At 42.2% G+C, this 26,648-nt stretch overlaps 1 protein-coding gene across 1 annotated transcript in view; it reads right to left on the bottom strand.

Moving 5' to 3' along the window:
* Positions 1–26,648, bottom strand: part of SNX25 (sorting nexin 25) — a 776,760-nt gene that overhangs the window by 530,427 nt on the left and 219,685 nt on the right. The gene's annotated exons all lie outside the window — the stretch shown is intronic.

Genomic DNA, 26,648 nt, shown 5'->3' with positions numbered 1-26,648 from the left:
ATTCCTCTGCAAGCCATCTCTAAATGTCAAGGAAAACGCTCAGTTATGTAACAAATGTAGATGGGGAAGTCACTTGCTCCGCATTTCTTTAAGCTGGGTCTCATCAAGACACTTCTGTTATGTACATATACAGGTATATGCACATATAGGGTTGCAGCCCTTCTAAGAACTTCTCATCTAGATGGCATTTTTAGAGAATATTTTGTTTTAGCAGGATTGCTAAAATTTGGTTTACCAATACTAGAGATGTATTCCATTATGGTCCCTCATTTGAAAAGATTGGACACTTTTAAATGGTACCATCATAATCATTCAAAAGAAAGAGATATATACCGGGGGTGGAATAGTGAACCGATGGACCACAAATTTGCTGTCACTCTTGGACTACCTCAACAACTTGGTGTTATTGGCTGCAATTTTAATCCTTAGTAAATATGTTTTCATGTAAACCCATGTTATTTAGCAGCAACTAAGCTTCGGTTATTGATATATATTATGAATTTAAAAGAAAAAAAATTAAAACCCCTTCAAATTTAAAACCCCCCATAAATTATGCTTACCTGATAACTTCATTTCCATCGTGGGGAGGAGAGTCCACTGCTTCATTAATCACTTGTGAGAAATAAGAACCTGGCCATCAGGAAGAGGCAAAGACACCCCACCCAAAGGCTTAAATACCTTCCCCACTTCCCTCATCCCCCAGGCAATCTAGCAAGGGAACTGTAGGAGAAATATCAGGGTATAAATGGTGCCAGAGAAACAAAAAACAAATTTAGGTCCGCCCACTGGAGAACGGGCAGGTGCGGTGGACTCTCCTCCCCACAATTTAAATGAAATTATCAGGTAAGCATAATTTATGTTTTCCATCTAAAGGGGAGGAGAGTCCACTGCTTCATTCATCACTTGTGGGAATACCCAAGCTCTAGAGGACACTGAATGAAAAAAAACGAGAGGGTAAAGGAGGTGGACCCTATACTGAGGGCACCACAGCCTGCAGAACCTTTCTCCCAAAAGCTGCTTCCACCAAAGCAAAAACGTTGAATTTGTAACATTTTGCAAAAGTATGTAAGGATGACCAGGTGTCCGCCTTACAAATCTGCTCCATAGACGCCTCATTCTTAAAGGCCCAAGAAGAGGCCACAGCTCTAGTCGAGTGAGCAGTAATCCTCTGAGGAGGCTTGTGTCCCGCTGTCTCATAAGCCTCAACCAAAAGGATAGAAAAGTTGCAGAGGCCCTCTGCCCCCAGCGCCTTCCAGAATACACAACAAATAAAGGACAACGTCTGTCTAAACTCCTTCATGGCTTGAAGATAACACTTCAAGGCCCGAACCACATCCACATTATGAAGTAACCTCTCCTTTGAAGAGGATGGGTTGGGACACAAGGAAGGAACCACTATCTCCTGGTTAATGTTACGACTCAACACTACCTTGGGAAGAAATCCTAAAGCAGTTTGCAAAACAGCTTTGTCAGCATGAAAAACCAAGTAAGGAGGCTCAAATTGTAAGGCCGCCAACTCAGAGACTCTGTGTGCCGAAGCAATAGCCAATAACAACTAGACCTTCCATGAGAGAATCTTAATATCCAGAGCATGCATAGGCTCAAACTGAGCCCTCTGCAAGACCTTAAGCACCAAGTTTAAGCTCCAGGGAGGAGCCGGATTCCTGAAAACCGGTCTAATCCTAACCAGAGCCTGAACAAAGGACTGAATATCAGGAAGCTCCGCGAGCTTATGGTGCAACAGTAACGATAAAGCCGAAATCTGTCCCCTGGCCATCCTGGAGAAAGGCAAAATTCCTGGATACCTTGACCTTGTACCAAGGGTATCCTCGTTCCTCACACCAGGACAAGTAGGTCCTCCACACCTTGTGGTAGATGCGTCTAGTGACCGGCTTCCTGGCCAGGACGAGCGTGTGGATCACTTTCTTTGAAAAAGCTCTCTTGGCTAAGACTAGGCGTTCAATCTCCACGCAGTCGAGATCTTTATGTAGAAAAGGACCTTGAACTAGAAGGTCCTTGCAACAAGGTAACTACCACGGTGGATTAGACGACATCGCTACTAGATCTGCAAACTACGTCCTCCGCGGCCAGGATGGAGCAATAGCCAAAGCCTGCTTGATGCGGGCCACTACTCGAGGTAAAAGAGGCAACGGTGGAAATATGTAGATTAGGTTGAAGTTCCAGGGTACCGCCAAGGCGTCTATCAGTTCTGCTTGGGGATCCCTGGATCGCGAACCGAATCTGGGTAGCTTGCAATTGAGTGTGGACACCATGAGATCTATTTCCGGCATCCCCCATCTGCTGCAGATCTCCGTAAACATCTCTGGGTGGAGAGACCTTTCCCCTGGATGAAACGTCTGTCTGCTCAGAAAATCCGGTTCCCAGTTGTCCACACCCAGGAATGTGGATCACTGAGAGCGAACAATTATGAGTCTCTGCATACTCCAGAATCCGAGATACTTCCCTCATTGCTAGGGAGCTTCTCGTCCCCCCCTCATGGTTTATACAAGCCACCGAGGTGATGTTGTCCGACTGGAATCTGATGAATTGGGACAACCCCAGAGGTAGGCTTGATTCCTCTCGAGTCCATCTGCCTTGTGCCTTTCTGGCACCCCAAACGTCTCCCCAACCTGATAGACTCGCATCCGTGGTTATAACCTCCCAGGATGGTTTTAGGACAGAAGTCCCCTGGGACAACTGGCCCGGTCGGGTCCACCAAGAGAGGGACTCCCTCACCGGTCAGTCCAGAGATATCTGTTGCGACAAGTCTGAATGATCGCTGTTCCATTGTCTCAACATGCACAGCTGCAGAGGTCTGAGATGAAACCTGGCGAATGGAATGACATCTATGCTGGATAGCATGAGCTCGATTACCTCCATACACCTGGCCACAGATGTCCTGGAGGATGTCTGCAGGGCTAGACAGTTTGACGCCAGCTTGCAACGTCTCTGATCTGTCAGGAATATCTTCATTGCAGAAGAATCTATTATCGTACCCAGGAACTCCACCCTGTTGCTGGGGATCAATGAACTCTCTACTTTGTTTATCTTCCACCCATGGGACCAAAGTAGAAGTAGGAGAGCTCTCAAATGGTCCTCCGCCAGACTGTAAGATGGAGCCTGGACCAGGATATCATCCAGATATGGAGCTACTGCAATTCCTCTGGCTCTCGCTACTACGAGAAGAGCTCCCAGAACCTCTGTAAAGATTTTTGGGGCCGTCGCCAGACCAAACGGAAGGGCCACAAACTGGAAGTGCTGGTCCAGGAAGGCGAACCTTAGGAATCGGAAATTATCCTTGTGGATTGGAACATGAAGGTAAGCATCCTTCAGGTCTATAGTCATCATGAATTGCCCCTCTTGAACCAGAGGCAGAATTGACCTAATCGTCTACATCTTGAACGATAGGACTGACAAAAACTTGTTTAGGGCCTTTAAGTCCAGAATTGGACGAAATGTTCTTCTTTGGGACCACAAAAAGGTTTGAATAATACCCCAAACCTCTTTCTGCATGAGTGTCAGGGTTTTTTCCCTGTTGTGTTTGCCATGTGCTGCTGGCAGCCATTTTACTCAACCCTCTACCTGACTATGGTGCATTGTGGGGGATGCTGCTCAATTCCTGCACTTCCTTTTATGGCCAGACTGGTGTGCATCATCCATGTGAGACAGGATGCAGTCTCAGAATTGTGATGTCATCACTTATTATTTAAAGGGCCTCTGTTCAGTATGCTTTGCCTTTGCGTTGTCTCAGACCTGTTTGTGAGAGTTCCTGTGTATTGCTGGCTGCCTGACGTCCTTCCTGGTTCCTAATCCCTGGCTTGTTCCTGATTCCGGCTCGTCTGACTATTCGCTTTGGCTCCTGACTCGGCTCGTCTGACTACCAGCTCTGGTTTTGATTCCTGGCTTGTTATTTGACTTGTGGACTTTTTATTATTTTTTGCTATTAATAAAGGTGTGATTATTTTTACACTTCTCGTCTCAGTCTGATTCCTGGCACCCTGACAATGAGGAACTGGGACGATTACCCCGAGAGATCCCTCACAAATCCCAGGAAGGCTTCTCTCTTTTCTGGTTTTGAAGAGATGTTTGACAGGAGGAACCTGCCTCTGGGTGGATAGGACTTGAAACCTATACTGTATCCCTGGGCGACGACCTCCAGGACCCAAGGGTCTGTAACGTCTCCCCTCCTGGACCCCCAAAAAGAGATAGTCTGCCCCCTACCTGGTCCAAGGACGGGTCGGGGGCCGCCCCTTCATGCTGACTTACTGTACACTTGGTGGGCTTCTTGTTCTGCTTGGACTTATTCCAAGAGCTTGCTGGCTTCCAAGATCCCTTGGATTGCTCAGATTTTGCGGAAAGCTGCTGGCGCTGAGACTTGTCTGCCCTAAAGGGACGAAAAGTAGATCCCTTAGGTTTGGCATTCTTTTCCTGAGGTAAAAAGGCGCCCTTGCCACCCGTGACTGTAGATATAATAGAATAATAGAGCTATCTTTAAGCGGAATGGTCGTTCTTTTAGCAAGCGTGGAGGTGGCACCATCCACCTTAAAGACGGTTCCCCACAGTTCAAGCTGCGCATCCAGGATGGGGAAAAGCTTCTTAAAAGAAGACGAGGCAAAAGGACTGGAATATATTATTCAAATATTAGATTCAGAATTGGCTCCGGTATCCTTTTCTGAGTTGTGTAAGCAAGTTAGGACTCTCAAATAGAGATTTTTATGCCTATTTGCAGATTAGACATTTGATGTCTGAATTAAAACAAAGGTATGGTAGCGATTGGTAACTTCTATACCTACAAATTAGGATCAATGTCTATCAAACGGGCTTATGTTCCATAGCCCCTCTTTACTCTCTTCTTAACCAAAGGCCTGCTTCAGAACAAATAGAATATATAGTTTCAAAATGGACTAGATTTTTTCCAGAGATAGACAGCCAGGATATAATAGACACCTTTAAGATAATTGAGCAAAGTTGGGTACTAACTACATGGAGAAAAACGCAGATCAAAAAAACACTAATGACATATCTGACTCCGGCAAGATTAGCTAGCTGGTATAAGACCAGCATGGTTTGTTCTAGATGTAGTTCTCCTACTGCGGATTTGCTACACTGTTTCCGGGCTTGCCCAAAGATTCAACAGTTCTGGACTAAAGTATTATATTGGATGAATACAATATTGAAATTGGATTATTACTTTCAGTCGAGGGAAATCTTTTTTTTAACTAAGCCCAATGGAGCGCTGCGAAATTTCAAATTAATTAATATAATTATATTCCTCGGACGTAATTTAATTTTGAGATCATGGGAGGCTAAATCAGCACCTAGCCTAAGAGAACTTAAGAGCGCCATGGTCTCTCAATGTCTGCTCGAACAGGGTAACTTACAAAATCCAACTGACCCCGAATTAGCACTATTTTTTAAACATTGGAAAAGCCTTATCTTATCGCTTCCAGTGTCAGCCCAAATTATCCTAGTTAAACCTTTTAGGGAAACTATATATGTTCAATTACAAGTACTTGCTGGCCATTTACCCAGTATATGGCTGGATAATACTGGAGGTGAGGTTGAGGGTCAGGGGGGATGGGGTATGGAGAGGGTGGATGCTAAGAAGGATCTTTCCCTTATTTTTTTTATGTATATACTGTAAAATGCAATAATTGTGGAATATAAAGGCTGCTATTAGCTAACCTTTGTTGTTGCCTTAGAGGTCCTGTGTGATGCTCTATGTGATTTCTGTAAATATCATTTATTGCTGTGTGATAAATAAATTAAAAAAAATAAAAAAATAAAAAGAAGACGAAGGAGAAAGTGCGAACCTAGTTTCTCCCATTCATTTTTAATAATGTTCGCCATTTTGATAGGAACCAGGAAGGCCTGGGGCACTACCCTGTCCTCGTAAACCCTATACAATTTAGGGATCAAAGGTTCCTCCGGTAGCTTCGGTTCCGGAACCTCCAGCGTAGCAAGCACTTCCTTCAGCAGAAACACAAATGCTCCATTTTAAATTTGAAATCTGAATTCTACATGGACAGAGGCCTAGAAGTAGCAGATTCCGGCTCAGAAGCGACATCCTCCAACAAGTCGGAATTGTCCTCCACCGCGGATAATCTGTTCGAGATATCCAGCGGAGTCAAAGACCTTCTGCTTGCACTTAGTAGGACGAGGCATCGCATTTATGGCCGCAGAGACCGCCGTCTGCAATTGATCGGCGAAATTTGGAGGCCAAAGGTCCCTCCCGCGGGAGGGTTAGTAGTACCCTGTGCTTGTTTAATCGGAGATGCTTGTAGGGAACGCACCTCGCGGGACGGAGAACCCTCAGAGGTGGACGGCTCAGTTGTACTAAATACTTTATTCTTTTTAACCTCCTCACAGTATACACAGGTAGTAGTTTTAGATAAGGAAGGAGTATCCTCCAACATATCAGAGTCCTCCACTGCTTGCACCTTTATTACGGACTTGATTATAGATTAAATGGCACTTTTATATTCCAATGGCCGGGGCACTCACCACCTCCTATTATCCGGACTATAAGAAACAGCTTTCGTCTCCTCCGAACACAGGTCGAGAAAGAGGAAGTTACTGAGGCCACACCCGGTCACATGGCGTGCCATGCAGGACAGCCCCTGCACTGAGCGAGAGGCGCGCCAAAAAAGCCTGTCTCAATCTCTCTAACTGTTCCACACTGACAGAGCCTCATCTCACACAAGTGCAACAAAAAACACAATAAACATTATATATATATATATATATATATATATATAAAAATCCCCCGTTCCATAACCCCCTTCCGAGGGTATTACCCTAGATTCTGTACAGATAAAAGGAGTCACACTCTGACCCTGTCTTCTAGCGTTATCACATATATATATAAAATGAAACAATCTTACTCGAATCAACGCCGTGGAACAGGAACACGGCCCTTCAAGTGTAACAGGTTAGTAGCATCGCTCCTGACATGAACTTGAGAGAAGAAAAACAGGCAGCGAAACTTGTCAACGCTGATTGCTTAAGGAGCTGTTAATATGAGTTGGGATGGTTTTGCAGGAGAACTTCCCCTGCATCTCCGGACTCTAACTTTCACCCATGCTCTCACTGAGAGGCTGACAGGACTACTTAAAACTCCAGTCCCATTGCGAAGAGTACTACCCTCCATAAGAGACTACTCTGAATCTTCCGACACTTCTCTGCCAACCTCCTGCAACGAAAGGCAAAGAATGACTGGGGGATGAGGGAAGTGGGGGAGGTATTTAGGCCTTTGGCTGATGTGTCTTTGCCTCCTCCTGGTGGCCAGGTTCTTATTTCCCACAAGTGATGAGAGAAGCAGTTGACTCTCCTCCTCTTTAGATGGAAAAGTACCATGGGCACTGGAGATAAATTTGTAGATTGTCAACCCTTACGGTTGCGTATTAGGATGAGGTAATAAAGAGCAAACTATGCTGTGGTAGGCACCAATCATCCAAATTACATACATACCATGCAGGTGTGTGTCCCTACTACAATAACCAAGCTTTGTGCTAACAATCAGGAATGATGCCAAGAACAGGAAGAATAAATAAGTAAATCTCTCAAGAACATAACTCAATATATTTCCAATGTGATGGACTTATTTTTATATTAGCCACAAAAGATTAGCAGAGGTCAGAATGAAAAGCTTGTAAGTGGATCTTGTAAGGCACTTGAGATAAACCAACTGAAGAAATATGCAGTCTGCCCTCGCACAGTGAAAATCATCATATAATTAACTACTTTTAGCTAAATGCAATTGGTGTTATTCAGCAGAGCTGTACCTGGTAACAGAAAATATTAATAGCCATTGATGGAAATTATTTTAATATACTAGCAGGATCAAATAGGCCTTGATCCTAATGTGCAGGGAATGGTAGGGTTTAAATGCAGACTGTTTATTTTATTATGATTATAAATCATTTTACCGTTTAAAATTAAAAGTCATTGTCAACTACATCATTTTATGCATATAATAATAATAAAAAACCCATAAATTATGCTTACCTGATAATTTAATTTCCATCGAGGGGAGGAGAGTCCACGGCTTCATTCATTACTATTGAGAATTAAGAACCTGGCCACCAGGAGGAGGCAAAGACACCCCAGCCAAAGGCTTAAATACCTCCCCCACTTCCCTCATCCCCCAGTCATTCTGCAGAGGGAACCAGGAACAGTAGGAGAAATATCAGGGGGGGGAAAAAGCTAGAAGATGAATAAATTTAGGGCCGCCCAACGGAGATACAGGCGGGAGCCGTGGACTCTCCTCCCCTCGATGGAAATGAAATTATCAGGTAAGCATAATTTATGTTTTACATCTAAAGGGGAGGAGAGTCCACAGCTTCATTCATTACTATTGGGAACATATACCGAAGCTCTAGAGGACACGGAATGAAACCAGGAGGGCAAAAGGCGGACCCTAATCTGAGGGCACCACAGCCTGCAAAACCTTTTTCCCAAAAACAGCTTCCACAGAAGCAAAGACGTCAAATTTGTAAAACTTTGTAAAAGTGTGTAAGGAGGACCAGGTAGCCGCCTTACAAATTTGCTCCAGAGAGGCCTCATTCTTGAAGGCCCAAGACGAAGCCACAGCTCTAGTTGAATGAGCTGTGATCCTCTGAGGAGGCTTATGTCCCACTGTATCATAAGCCAAGCGAATCAAGCTTCTCAACCAAAAAGACAAAAAAGTAGCAGAGGCCCTTTGCCCCTTGCGCTTCCCAGAATACATCACAAAAAGAGATGTAGACTGTCAAATTCTTTGTAGCCTAAAGATAGAACTTCAAGGCCCGAACCACATCCAGGTTATGAAGTAACCTTTCCTTTGAAGAAGAAGGGTTAGGACACAAAGAAGGAACCACTTTTTCCTGATTGATGTTACGGTTAGACACCACCTTGGGGAGAAACCCCAACACAGTGCGAAGTACAGCCTTATCCGCATGAAACACCAGATAAGGAGGATCACATTGCAAGGCAGCTAGTTCAGATACTCTGCGTGCCGATGCAATAGCCAACAGGAAGAGAACCTTCCAGGACAGAATCCTAATGTCTATGGAATGCATAGGTTCAAACCAGTGACGTGCAGTGAGGTCAGAGGCTGGTGAGGCACTAGATATGATACGCCAGAGAAACACGTGTACAGAGGGCCGCAAGTACCCCCAACAGGGCAGGTTTAAATGATAGCTGAACCAGTGCACAGGTGACATAATCAGGTGATGGGTGAGAGCAAGTTAGTAACCACTGAGTTACTGATCAGCTGATTACTTCACCTGTGCACGGATTCCGCTATAATGAAAACCTGGCCTGTTGGGGGTACTTGAGGACCATTGTTGAGAAACACTGAACTAAAGCACCAGCTCATCGGAAATGTATTGATTACCTGGAGAATAAAGCACACATACTCTGCTCACTGACACCCACACACACTCTGCTCACATACACACTCACACAATTCTGTGGCACAGTGCCAGATACTAAGCAATTAGAATGATACACAATCTCTTCTCTACTCACTACTGTATTGTAAAAATAGAAATAATTTACCATACAAGTTTTACACAAAGGACAAGTTATAAATACTGCCAACACAGCTGCTGCAATATGGTGTTCAAGAAACGCACATGCACATCCCACTTAGGTATACTCTTCAACAAAGGACACCAAAGGATACCAAAACTATGAAGTACATAATAAAAGTAAAATATAAAGTTTATTTATTTATTTTTTTGTGCAATTTCTATCTGAATGATGGAAATGTAATAATGACTCATGTTCCTTTCAAAAACTAATTTGATTTGCTGACATAGGGCCAGTAACAGTTGATGCCAATTCTCAAAATATAAATAACTAGAAAAGTCTATTAAAATAGCATGCTCTACCTCAATCATGAAAGTTTAATTTTAAATGTCTCCCTTTGACTATGTGTTTAACCAGTTACTTTACAGTGTCATTATTTCTAAAAACATTTAACTACAATAATAACATATATTTTTTTAAATGACTCATTATCTCCTTTTTATTAATATAAACTTGTATACAAGCAGCACATATTAAAAACACAATGCAACAGCTTTCAATTGATTTGTGAATTACAAGTTAACAGCAGTCTTTAAAAAACACAGAGAAAAAGAAAAATAGATACTGCATCCTCTGACTGAACAGACATAACATATATGGAGTTTGTACCTAATTAAAGTGATGGTAAACTCTCCCCTTTATAAAATCAGATCTGGAATGTAAGCGCTATTTTAGATGAAGTTTAATTCATTAGCTGTAATGAAGATGCAGTATAACTTAGTTATTAATATAGATATGAAATTCAAATACTGCATGCTCCTCCGCCCACTTCAAAAGTAACATTTTCTGTGAGCTAACAGATTGAATTGTTGTCCAATCAGCGCTCTCCCCATATGGCACTTTTATTGTAGCTAGAGCATTGATTGGAGAGTAATTCAATCATTTAGCTGAAAGGAAGATTGACTTTTGAAGTGGGTGGTGTAACGTGGGGTATTTGAATTTCATATCTATATTAATAACTAAGTTATAGCGCATCTTCATTGCACATGATGAATAAAACCCCATCTAAAATAGCACTTACATTCTAGATCTGATTTTATAAAGGGGAGAGTTTACCATCACTTTAAATCAAATAACCATGAAAAAGGGAGGCTTAGCAATATTCAATGTCAAAAACTTTAGTTTAAATAATGTGGACACTGCACACTTAACTTCAAACTCTGGGTTTTAAATTATGTATTTAAATTTTAATTGACCCTTTGACTTCCTGTTAGTATTGGGTTATGCACACTTACTGTCCCCCCTGCTAATGAGCTGTGTCTGAACACAATTCGTGAATCACAAGAGATGTAGAATACTACTTTACTCTTCTGCTTGGTGTCATCTGTTCTTAGGTTACCTCAGTTTCCAGTTGTGTCACATGACCCTGCTCACTGCATCCTCCTTCTGATTAATCTATATATCCTTGACTTGCTAGGAGGCATCAAGAGGGGTGACTCCTATTGGTCCCAATTTTTGCTGCTAATATATTGACAGAACACAGGTGGCGCTGGAGCACAGCTTTTCCTTTGACTCATGTACTGAAATGGAGAGAAGCGTTCCTGTACCTGCCTCTCCGTAGCATTACATGGGGGGAAAATATTTTTTTTTTGGACTTTTTTTTGCTTTAATTAAAATTTAATTAAGCTATGTCCCTGGTTCAAACAGAACCCTCTACAAAACCTTAAAGGGACATTCCAGTCAAAATATAAATGTACATAGATTAATTACATCTTTGAATAGAAACATATTTGCAATATAAATGTATTGGCAAAAATTCTTCTAGTAAAAGTTATCACTGTTTTAGTGTTGACATTTTTCGCTGCACGTGCATGTGAAGCATAGCTAGATATTGTCACTGCACACATTTTAAATATTGCAGCTGCTCAGATCATTAACTGGGGCTTGTATCAGGTCAGCAATTAACAAATTGAGTCATTAACAGATGGTACAAGCAGCTTAGGCTCTCTGAGTAAGTGCTATGTTTAAAATGCTGGTGCACGGTGCATACTTAAATACACTTTTGAAACAGCTATAGCTTTTATTATAAGCATTTTTGCTAATGCATGTATATTACAAAATTGCTTCTGTTCCATACCGAAATGCACCCATGTGGTTTCCAATTTTGGCTGGAATATCCCTTTAAGCTCCAAGTTTAAGCTCCAAGTACCCTTGGATTGCTCGGGCTTTGCAGAAGGTTGCTGACGTTGGGATTTATCAGAACGAAAGGAACGAAAATTAGGACCTTGTCTATTAGGCTTGTTCTTTTTATCCTGTGGTAAAAAGGCACCTTTGACTCCAGTAACCATGGAGATAATGGAGTCCAGGCCTGAACCAAATAAAATCTTTCCCTTAAAGGGGAGGGAAAGAAGTCTGGACTTAGAAGTCATGTCCGCAGACCAGGACTTCAGCCAGAGTGCCCTACGGGCTTGAACAGAAAAACCTGAAGCCTTAGCATTCAGGCGAATAATTAGCAATTAGCATCACAAATAAAAGAATTAGCCACCCTTAAGGCCTTAATTCGTTCCTGGATCACGTCGAGGAGACCCTCCACCTCGATCAACTCAGATAAGGAGTCGCACCAGTAGGTGGCCGCTCCAGCAACTGCAGCAACAGCCGCTGCCGGTTGAAACAAATATCCGGTATGTTAAAACATCTTTCTTAACAGAGTTTCTATCTTTTTATCCATGGGCTCTTTAAACAACTAACTATCCTCAAGTGGGATAGTAGTGCGTTTAGCAAGCGTGGAGATAGCGCCATCCACCTTGGGGATGGAACCCCACAACTTCAATTGAGAGTCCGGGACCAGGAACAATTTCTTAAAGGAAGATAAAGGTTATGGTTCCAACGCAGCTAGAGGTTTAGAGGCAGCAGATTCAGACCCAGAAAGAGCGCCCTCTGAAGGATCAGAGGTGCCTTCATCATCGGATAATCTTGCATCAGATAAATACAATAAACTAGTTGATAACCCCTGGGAAGGATAGCAATATTTGACATTTTGCTTGCGTTTAACAGGGTGAGGTAAAACACTAAAGGTTGCAGACACCGCTGTTTGTAACGGAGCAGTAACTGAGCAGTAAAAGGCCCCCATCAGATGAAGCATCAGGAGTGCTACGGGAGGCTGCATGTGTATTAGGAGATGACTGTAGGGTGCGCACCTCACGGAACAGAGACTCCTCAGAGGTGGATGGCTCAGTGGTATCAAACATATTAACCTTCTTTGACATGATTACTTTATTAAGGTATGTGGAACATAGTTGAACGGGTGGGTATACCGCGGCCTCCTCACAATATAGACAGGTATAAGACTTAGGTAAAGAGGGAGTACCCTCTAACGCATCAGAATCCTCCATAGCTTGCGCTTACAAAGCAGTCTATTGATTAATAAGGAAAAATGCCACCTGTATACCCCCAATGGCTGGGGCACTCACCACCTCCTATGACCCAGGCCAAACAGAGAAATCGCTTCTTCTCCGGTAAACCGCACGGTCAGGAAAGAATAAATAAAAAGTGTGGCCACACTCAGTCACAGGGTGCGCAATGCAGGATAGCCCCTGCTATAAGAGCAAAAAAAAGCGCCAAGCCTTTCAGGCTGCGCAGCTCCCAAACAAAAGTAAAAACCTCAAAAAAGCAAAGTAAAGAGTCATTTCTGTTTAGTCGATCTTAGCCAAAATATATAATGTTTTGATATCAAGATTCTCGTGGGTTGTGGCATATATATCTCAAGTTCGATAGGTTGTAAAGGTAAGTGGCTCGTATATGCATATATATATAGTATGTACAGCTTAAATGCAGTTTCTTCAATTGTATATAATAATCAGCGCTGTGTAACTCACCACTCCGAGGTAAAGGTTCTCTCGGGGTTATCCAGAGGACTTGCCTTTACAGAGCTCTTATTGCTCCCGTTATCCTCTTCCACCGACTTCCAAAACCGGGCTCACTCCTGGAGCCTCCTTTGCTCCCGCTACAAACGCAGCTCGTGTGCCCGGCTCCTCCGGATGACGTCACTTATCCGGCGTTCTCCGACTTCATCAGTGCTGCATACTCCTACGCACAGTCCCGTAGCCACTCACCATATACAACCTTCGACTGCAGATTGCCTAATCACACTCCCACGTCTAGGCAATATCCTGTATGCTATAATATTGGCTTAGGGATCCGTAACAAAACCAAGGTAGGGTCTGAAAAATGGGAACAAAGGAGCTTACCACTCTTTCACGTATAGGTAAAAAATAAGTTTCAAAAAAGCTTCGACCCTCAATTATGTAAAAAAGGATAAAAGTCCAATTTATTAAGTACACATAGTACAAAAACATTAAAAATAGAAAATATAGCAGAGCAGCATCAAAAATAAAATTCAAGTAGTAGGTAAGATAACAGTCTTACGCGTTTCAGCATTAATTTGCCAAAATCGCTTCTTCTCCGGTAAACCGCACGGTAAGGAAAGAGTAAATAAAAAGTGTGGCCACACTCGGTCACATGGTGCGCAATGCAGGATAGCCCCTGCAATAAGAGCAAAAAAAAGCGCCAAGCCTTTCAGGCTGCGCAGCTCCCAAACAAAAGTAAAAACCTGTACGTTCCAACATCTGCCTGAGCCCAAAAAACCATCTCACACGTCGCAGCAGCATCAAATAAACTTATGATATTAATCCCCACTGTTCAATAATCCCCCTCTGGAGATATTAACCCTTGATTCCATACAGATAAAAGGAGCCACACTGATACCCTGTCTTCTGGCATTATCATATGTGTAAAAAATGAAACGATCTTACCAGAATCTATGCCATGGAACAGAAACACAGCCTCTCAAGTTTGACAGTCTTGTAGCATCGCTCCTGATATGGACTTGAGTGATGGAAGCAGGCAGTGAAAGCCTTCCTAAGGAACTACTCCGAATCTTCTGACACTTCTCTGCCAACCTTCTGTGATGAAACAGACACTTCAAAAAATCACAGTCCCTTGGCAAACAGTCGAGCGTTTCAAGCAATAACCGCCACACCAATGACTCACTCTGAGTCCCACATGTTGCGGTTTCGACGAAAGGCAAAAAATGACTGGGATATGAGGGACGTAGGGGGAGTATTTAAGCCTTTGGCTGGCGTGTCTTTGCCTCCTCCTGGTGGCCATGTTCAGTATTTCCCAACAGTAAGGAATGATGCCGTGGACTCTCCTCATTTTAAGGAAAAAGTCTATAAACAAACTATTAAAACAGTACCTAAGATGGTGGAGGTAACTGGGATGGGGGAGGGTTAGAGAGATCTTTGAAAGGGATCAGGGAGTGGGAGGGTAAAAAAATCCCTTAAACTGGAATATGGGTGGGGGTTGGGGAGCTGTTTGGAAAGAATCAGGGAGGTAGGAGATGTCAGGATTGGAGGGTAATCTTAAAACTAGAATACTATCACCCTTACCAGCTAACTAATTACCCTCTTCACGGGTACAGTTTTATCGATTTTATATACATTCATAGAAGAGATTATTTTCTGTAAAATGTCTGAAAAAAGTTGGAAACTTTTATATGGTTTTCAAGAGAAACACTAAGTTCTTTGTTGGTGTACAGCGTGTCTCCATATGCATTAAATACATTAAATACTGGTCATGTGCTTCTGTTGCATTTCCTTTTAACAAGCATAAAAATGCAAATATGCCTTGACCTATTTGATATATTTTTTGCTAAATACATAAAATGGAAGATTAGTTACAGCTATTGGCCATGAGATGATAAGTCCTCTGCACAGCCTTGCAAGTATAAGGATCTGTGGTAAAGCTCTAGCAGTGTTTGCACGATTAGCCGCCGTGTTACTGGGTGCAAACTCAGTTTTACTCTGACAGTGTACCCAGACTGTTTAGCCTTAGAATGCTGCCAGGGGCATAGGATGAGCACCTCAAAGTACAGCCCTTGGCGTTGGCTATGTTATATGTGCCAGGTGAGTAAGAAATTGCAGCAGATAAGTAAAAAAATTGACTTTTTTTTCCTCTTTAACATTGAGTAGACTATGAACGTTTTCACCCCTGTATGACATCTATTGATTTGCAGGAGTTAAACTGAATCTAAAGTTAAGGCTAATTGATAAAGTCAAACGATAGAAGTTAAAAAATGAATGACACTATACTTATCTTCAGAGATATTTCAAATGAAATGCTATACGTTTAAAGTGAAGGTCCATTTTGATGAATTAGTGCCCGGTTTTTACTAAACCTATTAAAAACAAGGACACTTTAATTCATCGAAATTGACATTTCACTGTTTTCTTCAAACCTTTTAATCCTGAATGCCGCTCCAGCGATTCCCCCGGCCGTCGGAAGCGTCTGCAGACATCAGAAATGACGAACCAGGCTTCCTCCAATGACAGCTTCCCCACCCGGGGGAATCTTGGCCTGATGCAACGCTGTGATTGGAGGAAGCCGGATTCGTCATTTTGGACTGCGAAAAGACGGCTTGCGACGGACGGAGGAAGTGCTGAAGCGGCTGCCAGGATTAAAAGGTAAGTTTTTGAAGAAAACAGTGAAATGTCAATTTTGATGAATTACAGTGTTTATTAAAAACCGGGCACTAATTCATCAAAATGGACCTTCACTTTAAGAGCTGAAGCTCCGGTTGCCATTTTCAGCAATTGATTGACAGATGACTCATCTGCAATTAACTAATCCTCGTTTTCCCCGGACTGTGACGTCTGTGCAATGGGGCTGGAGCTTCAGCTCTTAAACGTATAGCGTTTCATTTTAAATATCTCTGACGATAAGTATATACTAACAATTTTATGAATGAAAGTGTCATTCATTTTTTAACTTCTATCGTTTGACTTTATCAATTAGATTTAACTTTACATTCACTTTAAACATAAAACCAGAACATTTTATTTTTACACTACAATATCAGCAAATAGCAAAGTAATAGCAGTAGAGTTTTGCTAAGACTAAATATTTTCAAGGATGTTTGGAAACAAAAAACAAAAACACAATAAGTCAGTGTGTGGAATGAAGTCACACAACACATGTTTGTGGTAGTTTCAACATTTTTTGTACAAATGAATAGGAACGGAAGAGTTGAATCTTCATCAAAATCCTATTGCTAAATCTCTCACTAACTAAACTATGATCGTGGTACTGTCAAGTTAATTTGTGAAAGAACACCTATTTCTTTAAAAGGAAACTAATAAAAGACGATAAAAAAAAGTTGTAAATCACAGAATATAGTTGAGAGTTGGTTCAATATTTTTCATATGATCATGATTTATTTGGTCAAATATATTATTCTATACAACACAAATAATTTACACAAATAAAACGAGCTTCATTTTCAAGATGTGCACTGACAGTGTACAGATACAGATTTTTAACATTCCAGTAGAAAAAAAGGGTTTACATCCTCATTTTTATTTATCAGATTTTTATTTGAAGACTGATTTTTATATAACTGCAGCATAATGTTAGTTATAATACTACATTCTTAGCAAGCCCAAGGATCACAATGAAGTGCTTAACTGCATTTAATGTGGGTCATTACTTCCCCACGTATTAATATTATGTGATTATCTAATACATAATTACACAGCGTTACAGCTGCATTATTTGCTGTTCGGTCTATAGAAAAGATCAAAGAACACATAAAACAAGCACTTTACCTATGTATATGTTGGCCCCAAACAGCAAACTAATTTCAGTGCACTGTGTTACTGTGAATGTCCAGCTGATATAGCTTAGCTAGGACTAATATCCTGCTTCAATTTAACATTAAAATTGGTTAGTAGATTTATTTGTTTTAATGCATAATTGCCCAACAGGCCATTAATCCTTTAACCCCTAAAAGTTAACTATTTCAAACCAGCCCAGCACAATTAAACCTTATCAGACCTCCCTCTGGCACAAGCTAACTATAACCTGTTAAGACCCCCCCCCACCCAAATTCTCCCATCACAATTTCCTCTTAACAGTGAAACTGCAATTACCCATTTAATTGCTAGAACTAGCACTGTAAATAGATTTATAAATAAAACTCCAAACAATAAAAAAACATGTTTGTATTCATATTTTTGTTACAGCACAGCATAACAAATGTATTGTCAATCATATAGATATACAACCTGACTGCCCAGAAAAAGCCAGCGTTAAAGTATTGTTGTGTGTGCATCCAGCATGCGTATATTAGTCACACAGGATAAAAATAATGACAGCACAGCTCCAGAGGTCACACCATTGAGTGCTCATGATGTTGTACGATTAAGAATGAAAAAGGTTATATTAGGTGAACATGCTTCCCATGTATTAGTACACAGTGCTTGTAACAATGTTATACATATTGTTCTCAAGACACATGCATGTTCCTAATTTTGTAATAGAAGTAAAAATAATTTGTTTAATTATACACGCTTGAAAGTTTCAGCGCAGCAGAATCTGTTGGCGCTCTACAAATACCTAATAATAATAATAATAATATTGACTTCCATCTCTCTTTAAATAATAAATTACCAGCATTTAAATCCATAACCTGAATCAGCAGTTGGGTATGGAGAAAAATTAAAATGCTCTATTGCATTTTTTTTTTTTTTTAAATGTTCCTTTTTTCACAATGTATTTAATGGGCTATGATAGTTATAACTGGTTTTACAACTAGCAACATTATGTATTTAAAGGGACACTCAGGTTAAATTAAATTGTCATGATTGAGATACAGTATGTAATTTTAAACAACTTTCCAATTTACTTCCATTAAAAAAAATGTGCACAGTCTTTTATATTTACAATTTTTGAGTCACCAGATCCTACTGAGCATGTGCAAGAATTCACAGACTATACGTATATGCATTTGTGATTGGCTGATTGCTATCACATGGTAAAAGGGGAGTGGAAATATACATAACTTTGAAATTTGTTATAAAAAAATCTACTAATCATTTGAAGTTCAAACAAAGTGCTATTGCATTGTCTTGTTATCTTGCATTTGTTGATTATGCAAATCTAATGTGTTGACTGGTCCTTTAACTCCAAAAACAGGATTAAAACCATACTTAAAGCAACACTTGTGAGCCACAAGTCATGCAGGTCACGAATAGAAGCCGTCACTGATCTAATCAAGATGGGTCATGCAATTACCGCTGCTGATTGGATTAGTGTGTCATTTAACCACCATAATGGCCCCATTACCCCTGCATAGGGTTAAACACACAAAGCTGTAGACTATAGAGCAGTAGCAATGGCATTCCGGATAAAGAAGTCACATCCTAATCTGCATGGGACTCGCAATGCACTGGTTAAATGAATAAAGGGAACTTATTAAAAAAACATTCCAAAGAAATAAAAAAAAAAAGAGGATTTTTACTTTAAACTAGAATTCTTTTTAAAGAATGATTTTGTGTGGTTCTTTTTAAGATGAGTTAACTTTTTAGGGTTTTTAAAATCTAAAACTTATTGCATGCAACAGATAATGCAATTAAATTTGAATTTTACACTAAAAACAAACTATGCTTACCTGATGATTTTATTTCCATCGTGGGGAGGAGAGTCCACGGCTTCATTCATTGCTTTTGGGAATAAAGAACCTGGCCACCAGGAGGAGGCAAAGACACCCCAGCCAAAGGCTTAAATACCTCCCCCACTCCCCTAGTCATCCTGCCCAGGGAACAAGGAACATTAGGAGAAATATCAGGGTTTAAATGGTGCCAGAAGATAAATTAAATTTAGGTCCGCCCACCGGAGTTACGGGCGGGAACACTGGACTCTCCTCCCCACGATGGAATCAAAATTATCAGTTAAGCATAATTTATGTTTTCCATCTAAAGAGGAGGAGAGTCCACGGCTTTATTCAATACTTTGGAAAAACATATACCCAAGCATTAGAGGACATAGAATGAAACCGGGAGGGTAAAAAGGCGAACACCACAGCCTGTAAAACCTCTCCCAAAAACAGCTTCCGCAGAAGCAAAAATATCAAATTTATAAAACTTTGTAAAAGTGTGTTAGGAGGGCCAGGTAGCCGCCTTAAAAATCTGCTCTATAGAGGCCTCATTCTTGAAGGCCCAAGACCAAGCCACAGCTCTAGTTAAATGAGCCATGATCCTCTGAGGAGGCGTATGTCCCGCTGTCTCATAGGCCAAGCGAATCAAGCTCCTCAACCAAAAGGACAAAGAAGTAGAAGAGGCCCTCTGCCCCTTGCACTTCCCTGAATACACCACAAAAAGAGATGTAGACTGTCTGAAATGCTTTGTAGCCTGAAGATAGCACTTCAAGGCACAAACCACATCAGGATTATGAAGTAAACTCTCCATGGAAGAAGAAGGGTTAGGACACAAAGAAGGAACAATTATTTCCTGATTGATGTTACGGTTAGACACCACCTTGGGAAGAAACCCCAAACCGGTGCGAAGAACAGCCTTATCCGCATGAAAAACCAGATAAGGAGGCTCGAATTGCAAGGCAGCCAGCTCAGATACTCTGCGTGCCGATGCAATAGCCAACAGGAAGAGAACCTTCTAAGACAGAATCTTAATGTCAATAGAATGCATAGCCTCAAACAGAACCCTCTGCAATACCTTAAGGACCAAGTTTAAGCTCCATGGAGGAGCAGACTGCCTAAAGTCAGGCCTATTTCTAGAGAGCCTGAACAAAAGATTGAATGTCAGGAAACTCAGGAAGTCTCCAGTGCAACAAAATCTGCTAATGCCGAAATCTGTCCCTTTAAGGAACTTGCGGTAAGACCCTTCTCCAAACCCTCTTGGAGAAAAGAAAAAATGCTGGATACCTTCGCCTTGTGCCAAGGATATCAGTGCTTCTCACACCAGGAAAAGTAAGTCCTCCACACCTTATGGTAGATGCGATGAGTGACTGGCTTTCTTGCCTGAACTAGAGTGTCAATCACAATTTCATAAAAACCTCTCTTGGCTAAGACTAACCGTTCAATCTCCACGCAGTCAGCCTCAGAGAAACGAGATTTTGATATTGAAAGGGACCCTGTTCCAGCAAATACCTACGACAGGTTAACCTCCATGGTGGAGAGAATGACATACCACCAGATCCGCAAACCACATCCTTTGCAGCCACGATGGAGCAATCAGGATGGCCGAAGCTCACTCCTGCTTGATGCGTGCCACTACACGAGGTAGAAGTGGTAATGGTGGGAAAATGTAAGCTAGGTTGAATCCCCAAGGCACCACTAAGGCATCTATCAGCTCTGCCTGGGGAACCCTCGACCTCGACCCATATCGGGGTAGCTTGCAATTGAGTCTGGACTCCATGAGATCTATCTCCAGTGTTCCCCATCTGAGACAAACCTCCACAAACACTTCGGGGTGAAGAGACCATTCCCCCGGATGGAAGGATTGCCTGCTGAGAAAATCTGCTTTCCAGTTAACCACACCATTTTCCTTGTACCATTCTGGCACCTCAAACAGCTCCCTATCCTGCCAGACTCGCGTCCATGGTCACAATCTCATAGGACGGTCTCAAGAAGGATGTCCCCAGGGACACATGCTCTGGCTGGATCCACCAAGAGAGGGAGTCCCTGGTCCAAGCATCCATGGATATCCGCTGTGATAGATCTGAATGATCGCCGTTCCACTGTCTCAACATGCACAAATGAAGCGGTCTGAGATGAAACCTTGCGAAAGGGATAACGTCTATGCTGGAAACCATGAGCCCAATCATTTTCATACACTGAAACACCGAAGGGCTCGAGGAGGACAGAAGGGCAAGACAGGTGGACGCAATTTTCCTGCATCGTCGCTCTGTGAGAAATATTTTCATGGACATAGAGTCTATTATCGTAGCCAGGAACTCCACCCGGTTGCTGGGAACCAGGGAACTCTTTCCTGAGTTGATTTTCCAACCGTGAGATTGGAGCAATAAAAGAAGAGCCCTCGAATGATCCTCTGCGAGGCTGAACAACGGCGTCTGGACTAGGATGTCGTCCAAATAGGGCGCCACAGCAATGCCCCTGGATCTGGCCACTGCAAGAAGTGCCCCCAGAGCTTTCATGAAGACTCTCGGGGCCGTCGCCAGACCGAAAGGAAGGGCCACAAACTGGAAGTGTTGGTCCAGAAACGCAAATCTTAGGAACTTGAAGTGGTCCCTGTGAATTGGTGCATGAAGGTAAGCATCCCCTTCAAATCTATTGTCGTCATGAACTGTCCGTCAAACTTGTTTAAACACTTTAGGTCCAGAATCGGGTGGAACGTGCCCTCCTTCTTTGGAACCACAAAGAGATTTGAAAAGTACCCTAGACTACTTTCTGTTCGGGGTACTGGTCCGATAACACCTAGAGAGGAGAGATCCCTCACACATTCTAGAAAGGCCTCTCTCTTTTCCGGTCTTGAAGACAGGTTTGACAGGAGGAATCTGCCCCTGGGCTGATGGGACCTGAACCCTATCCTGTAACCCTGGGCGAAAACCTTCAGAACGTAAGGGTCCTGAACGTCCTGCAACAAGGCTTCGGAGAAGAGAGACAGACAATCTGACCGGTCGGGGCTCTCCCCTTCATGCCAATTTAGTATCGGCGGGCTTCTTGTTCTGCTTGGACTTCTTCCAAGACTGAGCAGGTTTCCAAGTTCCCTTGGACTTGGCCGCTTTCGCGGCGGGTTGCTGGTGCTGGGAATTGTCCGCACAAAAGAGACGAAAAGTAGATCCTTTAGGCTTAGCCTTCTTTTCCTGCGGTAGGAAAGCTCCCTTGCCTCCCGTAACCGTGGAAATGATCAAATCCAATCCAGGACTGAAAAGAATCTTTCCTTGAAAAGGCAGGGACAACAGCCTCGACTTAGAGGTCATGTCCGCAGACCAAGACTTTAGCCACAGAGCCCTGCAAGCTAAAACGGAGAATTTTGAAACCATTGCGTTCAGGCGAATAATTTGCATATTGGCGTCACAAATTAAAGAATTGGAGATCTTCAACATCTTAATCTTATCCTGTATCTCGTTGATGGAGGTCTCCCTCTCAACCATATCACACCACCCTGTCCTTGTATATCTTATAAAACTTAGGAATCGAAGGTTGTTCCGGAAGCTTCGGTTCGGGGACCTCCAGAGAATATGCCTCTGATATTTCCATAGGCATAGACAACCCTTGGGCCGGGCCGCCATGATATGCCCTACGCTTGCACTTAGCAGAACATTGTAAGGCATAGATCACTTTTGATACAGACGTTTGCAGTTGATCCGCAAAATCTGACGGTCAACGAATGTCTCCCATAGGAGTAATGGTTGGACACTGGGGCGCTGCATGTGCACTCGAAGATGAAAGCAGGCAACGCACCTCACGGGACAGAGAACCCTCAGAGGTGGACAGCTCAGTAGTACTAGACATCCCTTTAGCTTTAGATGTCACAACTTTATCAAGGCATGTGGAAGATAGCTGAGCAGGCTGATCTACAAGAACCTCCTCATAATAAACACAGGAATGAGACTTTGTTAAAGAGGGAGTACCCTCTAACGCATCAGAGTCCTCCATAACTTGCGCTTTTATTATGGACTAGAGTAGCTGAATAAACAGGCACCTTCATATCCAATGGCCGGGACATTCACCACCTCTTACGACCCGGACTACAGAAACCGCTTTGTCTCCTATGCCGCTGATCAACATAGGAAGTGGAGACCGACACGCCGTGACCCAGTCACCTGGGATGCCTCGCAGGACCGCCCCTGCATTAAGGAGAAAATGCGCCAAAACCGTCCGCGCAAATACTCCCGGAAGTCAACCTGAAGTTCCACCATTGCCAGAGCCACATCTCACACATAACGCAGCAATAACACAATAAACAATATTATGTATAAACCCCCCCCTTTCAATAATCCCCTTACTAGGAATATTATCCCTTGATTCCATAAGATAAAACGCGCCACACTGTGACCCTGTCTTCTGTGTTATCATTGTGTATGAAACAATCTTACCAGAATCAATGCCGTGGAACAGAAACATGGCCCTTCAAGTGTGACAGGTAGAAACATCACTCCTTACATGGACTTGAGTGCAGAAAAAAGGCAGCGAAACTTGTCAACGCTGACTGCTTGTGGAGCTGTCAATATGAGTCGGGATGGTTTTGCAGAAAGACTCTCCCTGCATCTCCGAACTATAACTTTCATCCATGCTCTCACTGAGAGGCTGACAGGACTACTTAAAACTCCAGTCCCATTCCAAAGAGTACTACACTCCATAAGAGACAATTCCGAATCTTCAGCACGTCTCTGCCATCCTCCTGTGACAAAAGGCAAAGAATGACTGGGGGATGAGGGGAGTAGGGAAGGTATTTAAGCCTTTGGCTGGGGTTTCTTTGCCTCCTCCTCATGGCCAGGTTCTCTATTTCCAAAAGTAATGAATGAAGCTGTGGACTCTCCTCCCCTTTAGATGGCAATGTTCATATAATAATATCCAACAGCAAAGTACAAATGTTACTGCAGCTTGTAGATCTGGGTAATCACCATCTGTAACCATGCGCATCCAAAATATTGTACATGCACAAAACTAGAAAAAGATGGGCAGATCTGCACTTTCAGTGATTTAACATGAAGGATTTAATAGAGCTATTCTTAAGAAAATTACATTAAGGTGCTAAATAGAACAGACACACACAGAGCATAAACTTTATAAATAATGGAAACCCTCCAAAAATAAGCACAGCCATCTAGGTGCCAAAATAGGTCCATACAATCAGAGAAATGCCGCCTGCACTCTCCAGATTTAACAGCGCTCTTGTCTTATATGCAACAATAGATTTACACACAAACAAACAGCACATATAAACTGGAGACAACATAGCATGGCATTATTTTTAGAACTTTACTTATATGCTGTCTTCAGTTGGCATCTTTCTGTTATGAGTACATACACACAGTGGTAAGGTATTGCTAAACAAACATATCCATTAGAGGCAAATTAAAGTGATGGCAAATTTGAGTTTTCTGAAAACCCTTTTATTTTTTTATTATCCCTAAGTTTTTAAAAAAGGAAATTTATGCTTACCTGATAAATGTATTTATTTCTTGACACGGTGAGTCAACGGATCATCTTAATTACTGCTGGGAATATCACTCCTGGCCAGCAGGAGGAGGCAAAGAGCACCACAGCAAAGCTGTTAAATATCACTCCCCTACCCACAACCCCCAGTCATTCGACCAAAGGGAAAGGAGAAAGAAAGCAACATAAGGTGCAAAGGTGCCTGAGGTATATAGAAAAATAAACTGTCTGAAAAATACAGGGCGGACCGTGGACTGTGTCCAGAAATAAATAAATCTATCAGGAAAGCATAAATTTATTTTTCTTTCTAATGACACGGTGAGTCCACGGATCATCTTTATTACTGTTGGGAACCAATACCCAAGCCAGAGGACACGGATGATAAGGGAGAGACAAGGCAGGTAACCTAAATGGAAGGCACCACTGCTTGAAGAACCTTTATCCCAAAAGAAGCCTTAGCAGAAGCAAAAGTATCAAACTTGTAAAATTTTGAAAAAGTCTGTAAAGATGACCAAGAGGCATCTTTGCAAATCTTTTCCACAGAAGCTTCATTTTTGAAGGCCCAAGAAGAAGAAACAGCCCTTGTGGAATGAGTCGTGATTTTCTCAGGAGGCTGCTGTCGAGCAGTCTCATATGCCAAGTGAATAACACTCTGTAGCCAAAAAGAAAGAGAAGCAGCCGTAGCTTTCTGACCCTTGCACTTCCCAGAGACAACAAACAAAGAAGAGACAACAAACAAAGAAGAAGACTGGCGAAACTCCTTAGTTGCCTGTAAATAATATTTCAACGCACGAACCGCATCCAGGTTGTGCAACAAACACTCCTTATGAGAAGAAGGATTAGGACACAAAGAAGAAACAACAATCTCTTGTTTAATATCCTTATCTGAAACAACCTTGGGAAGGAAACCTAAGGCAGTACGGAGGACCACCTTATCAGAATGAAAAATATGGTAAGGAGAATAACACTGCAGTGTTGAAAGCTCCGAAACTCTTTGAGCTGAAGAGATAGCAACCAAAAACAAAACCTTCCAAGATAACATTTTAATATCCAAAGAATGCATAGGCTCAAACAGAGCATGTTGAAGAACTCTAAGAAACAAATTAAGAGGAGAAGCAAACTTAAACATAGGCCGAGTTTTAACCAAGGCCTAACAAAAAGACTGAACATCTGGCACATCCGCCAGACGCTTGTGCAGAAAAATAGATAAAGCAGAAATTTGATCTTTTAAGGTACTTGCAGATAAACCCTTCTACAGACCCTCCTGGAGAAAAGACAAAATCCTAGGAATCCTAACTCTACTCCAAGAATAACCTTTGGATTCACACCAATAAAGATATTTACGCTATATCTTATAATAAATCTTTCTAGTCACCGGCTTACAAGCCTGAATCATAGTCTCAATAACCGACTCGGAAAACCCATGCTTAGATAAAATCAAGCGTTCAATCTCCAAGCAGTCAGCATTAGAGAAATGAGATTTGGATGAAGGAAGGGCCCCTGAAGTAGAAGGTCCTTCCTCAATGGAAGTCTCCAAGGTGGAATAGATGACATCTCCACCACATCTGCATACCAGATCCTGCGAGGCCACGCCGGTGCTATGAGGATCACTGACGCCCTCTCCTGTCTGATCATAGCAATTACCCGAGGAAGAAGAGCAAACGGAGGAAACACATATGCCAGATTGAACTACCAAGGAACTTCCAGAGCATCTATCAATACCGCCTGAGGATCCCTTAACCCATACCTCGGGAGCTTCCCCAACGATCCGGACTCAAAAAAACTGCAGCGCAAAGAAAAACCCAAGGTGTTTTAACCGACAACGCCACAAGCAACCTCCAAACAGACCGAAACACAAGAGCTCCGGAAAAGCACGCAACTTAATTGCCACCTCAGAACACAGCCCCTCCTATTCCTGGACGTGACAAAAAGACCAGTCGCCATAACTATGCAAGAAAAAAAGCCAATTTCAAAAACAAAAACACACGCAGCAAACACCGCTGCTAAACTAAGAGCCTCTCCTCCAAAGTGTCACACAGTGCCCAACATACTGCCATTAATAAAAAAAAAAACACATAGGATTAACAGTCCCAATTCCCAGAGAAGTGCCATAACCTTTTCTTCTGACAATAAAGAAAATAATAAATAGGCACTTACCTGA

Source organism: Bombina bombina, chromosome 2 (assembly GCF_027579735.1).
Source record: "Bombina bombina isolate aBomBom1 chromosome 2, aBomBom1.pri, whole genome shotgun sequence".
Lineage (NCBI taxonomy): Eukaryota > Metazoa > Chordata > Amphibia > Anura > Bombinatoridae > Bombina > Bombina bombina.
Note: the sequence above shows the minus strand (reverse complement) of the source record. Positions and strands in the feature narration are given on the sequence as shown.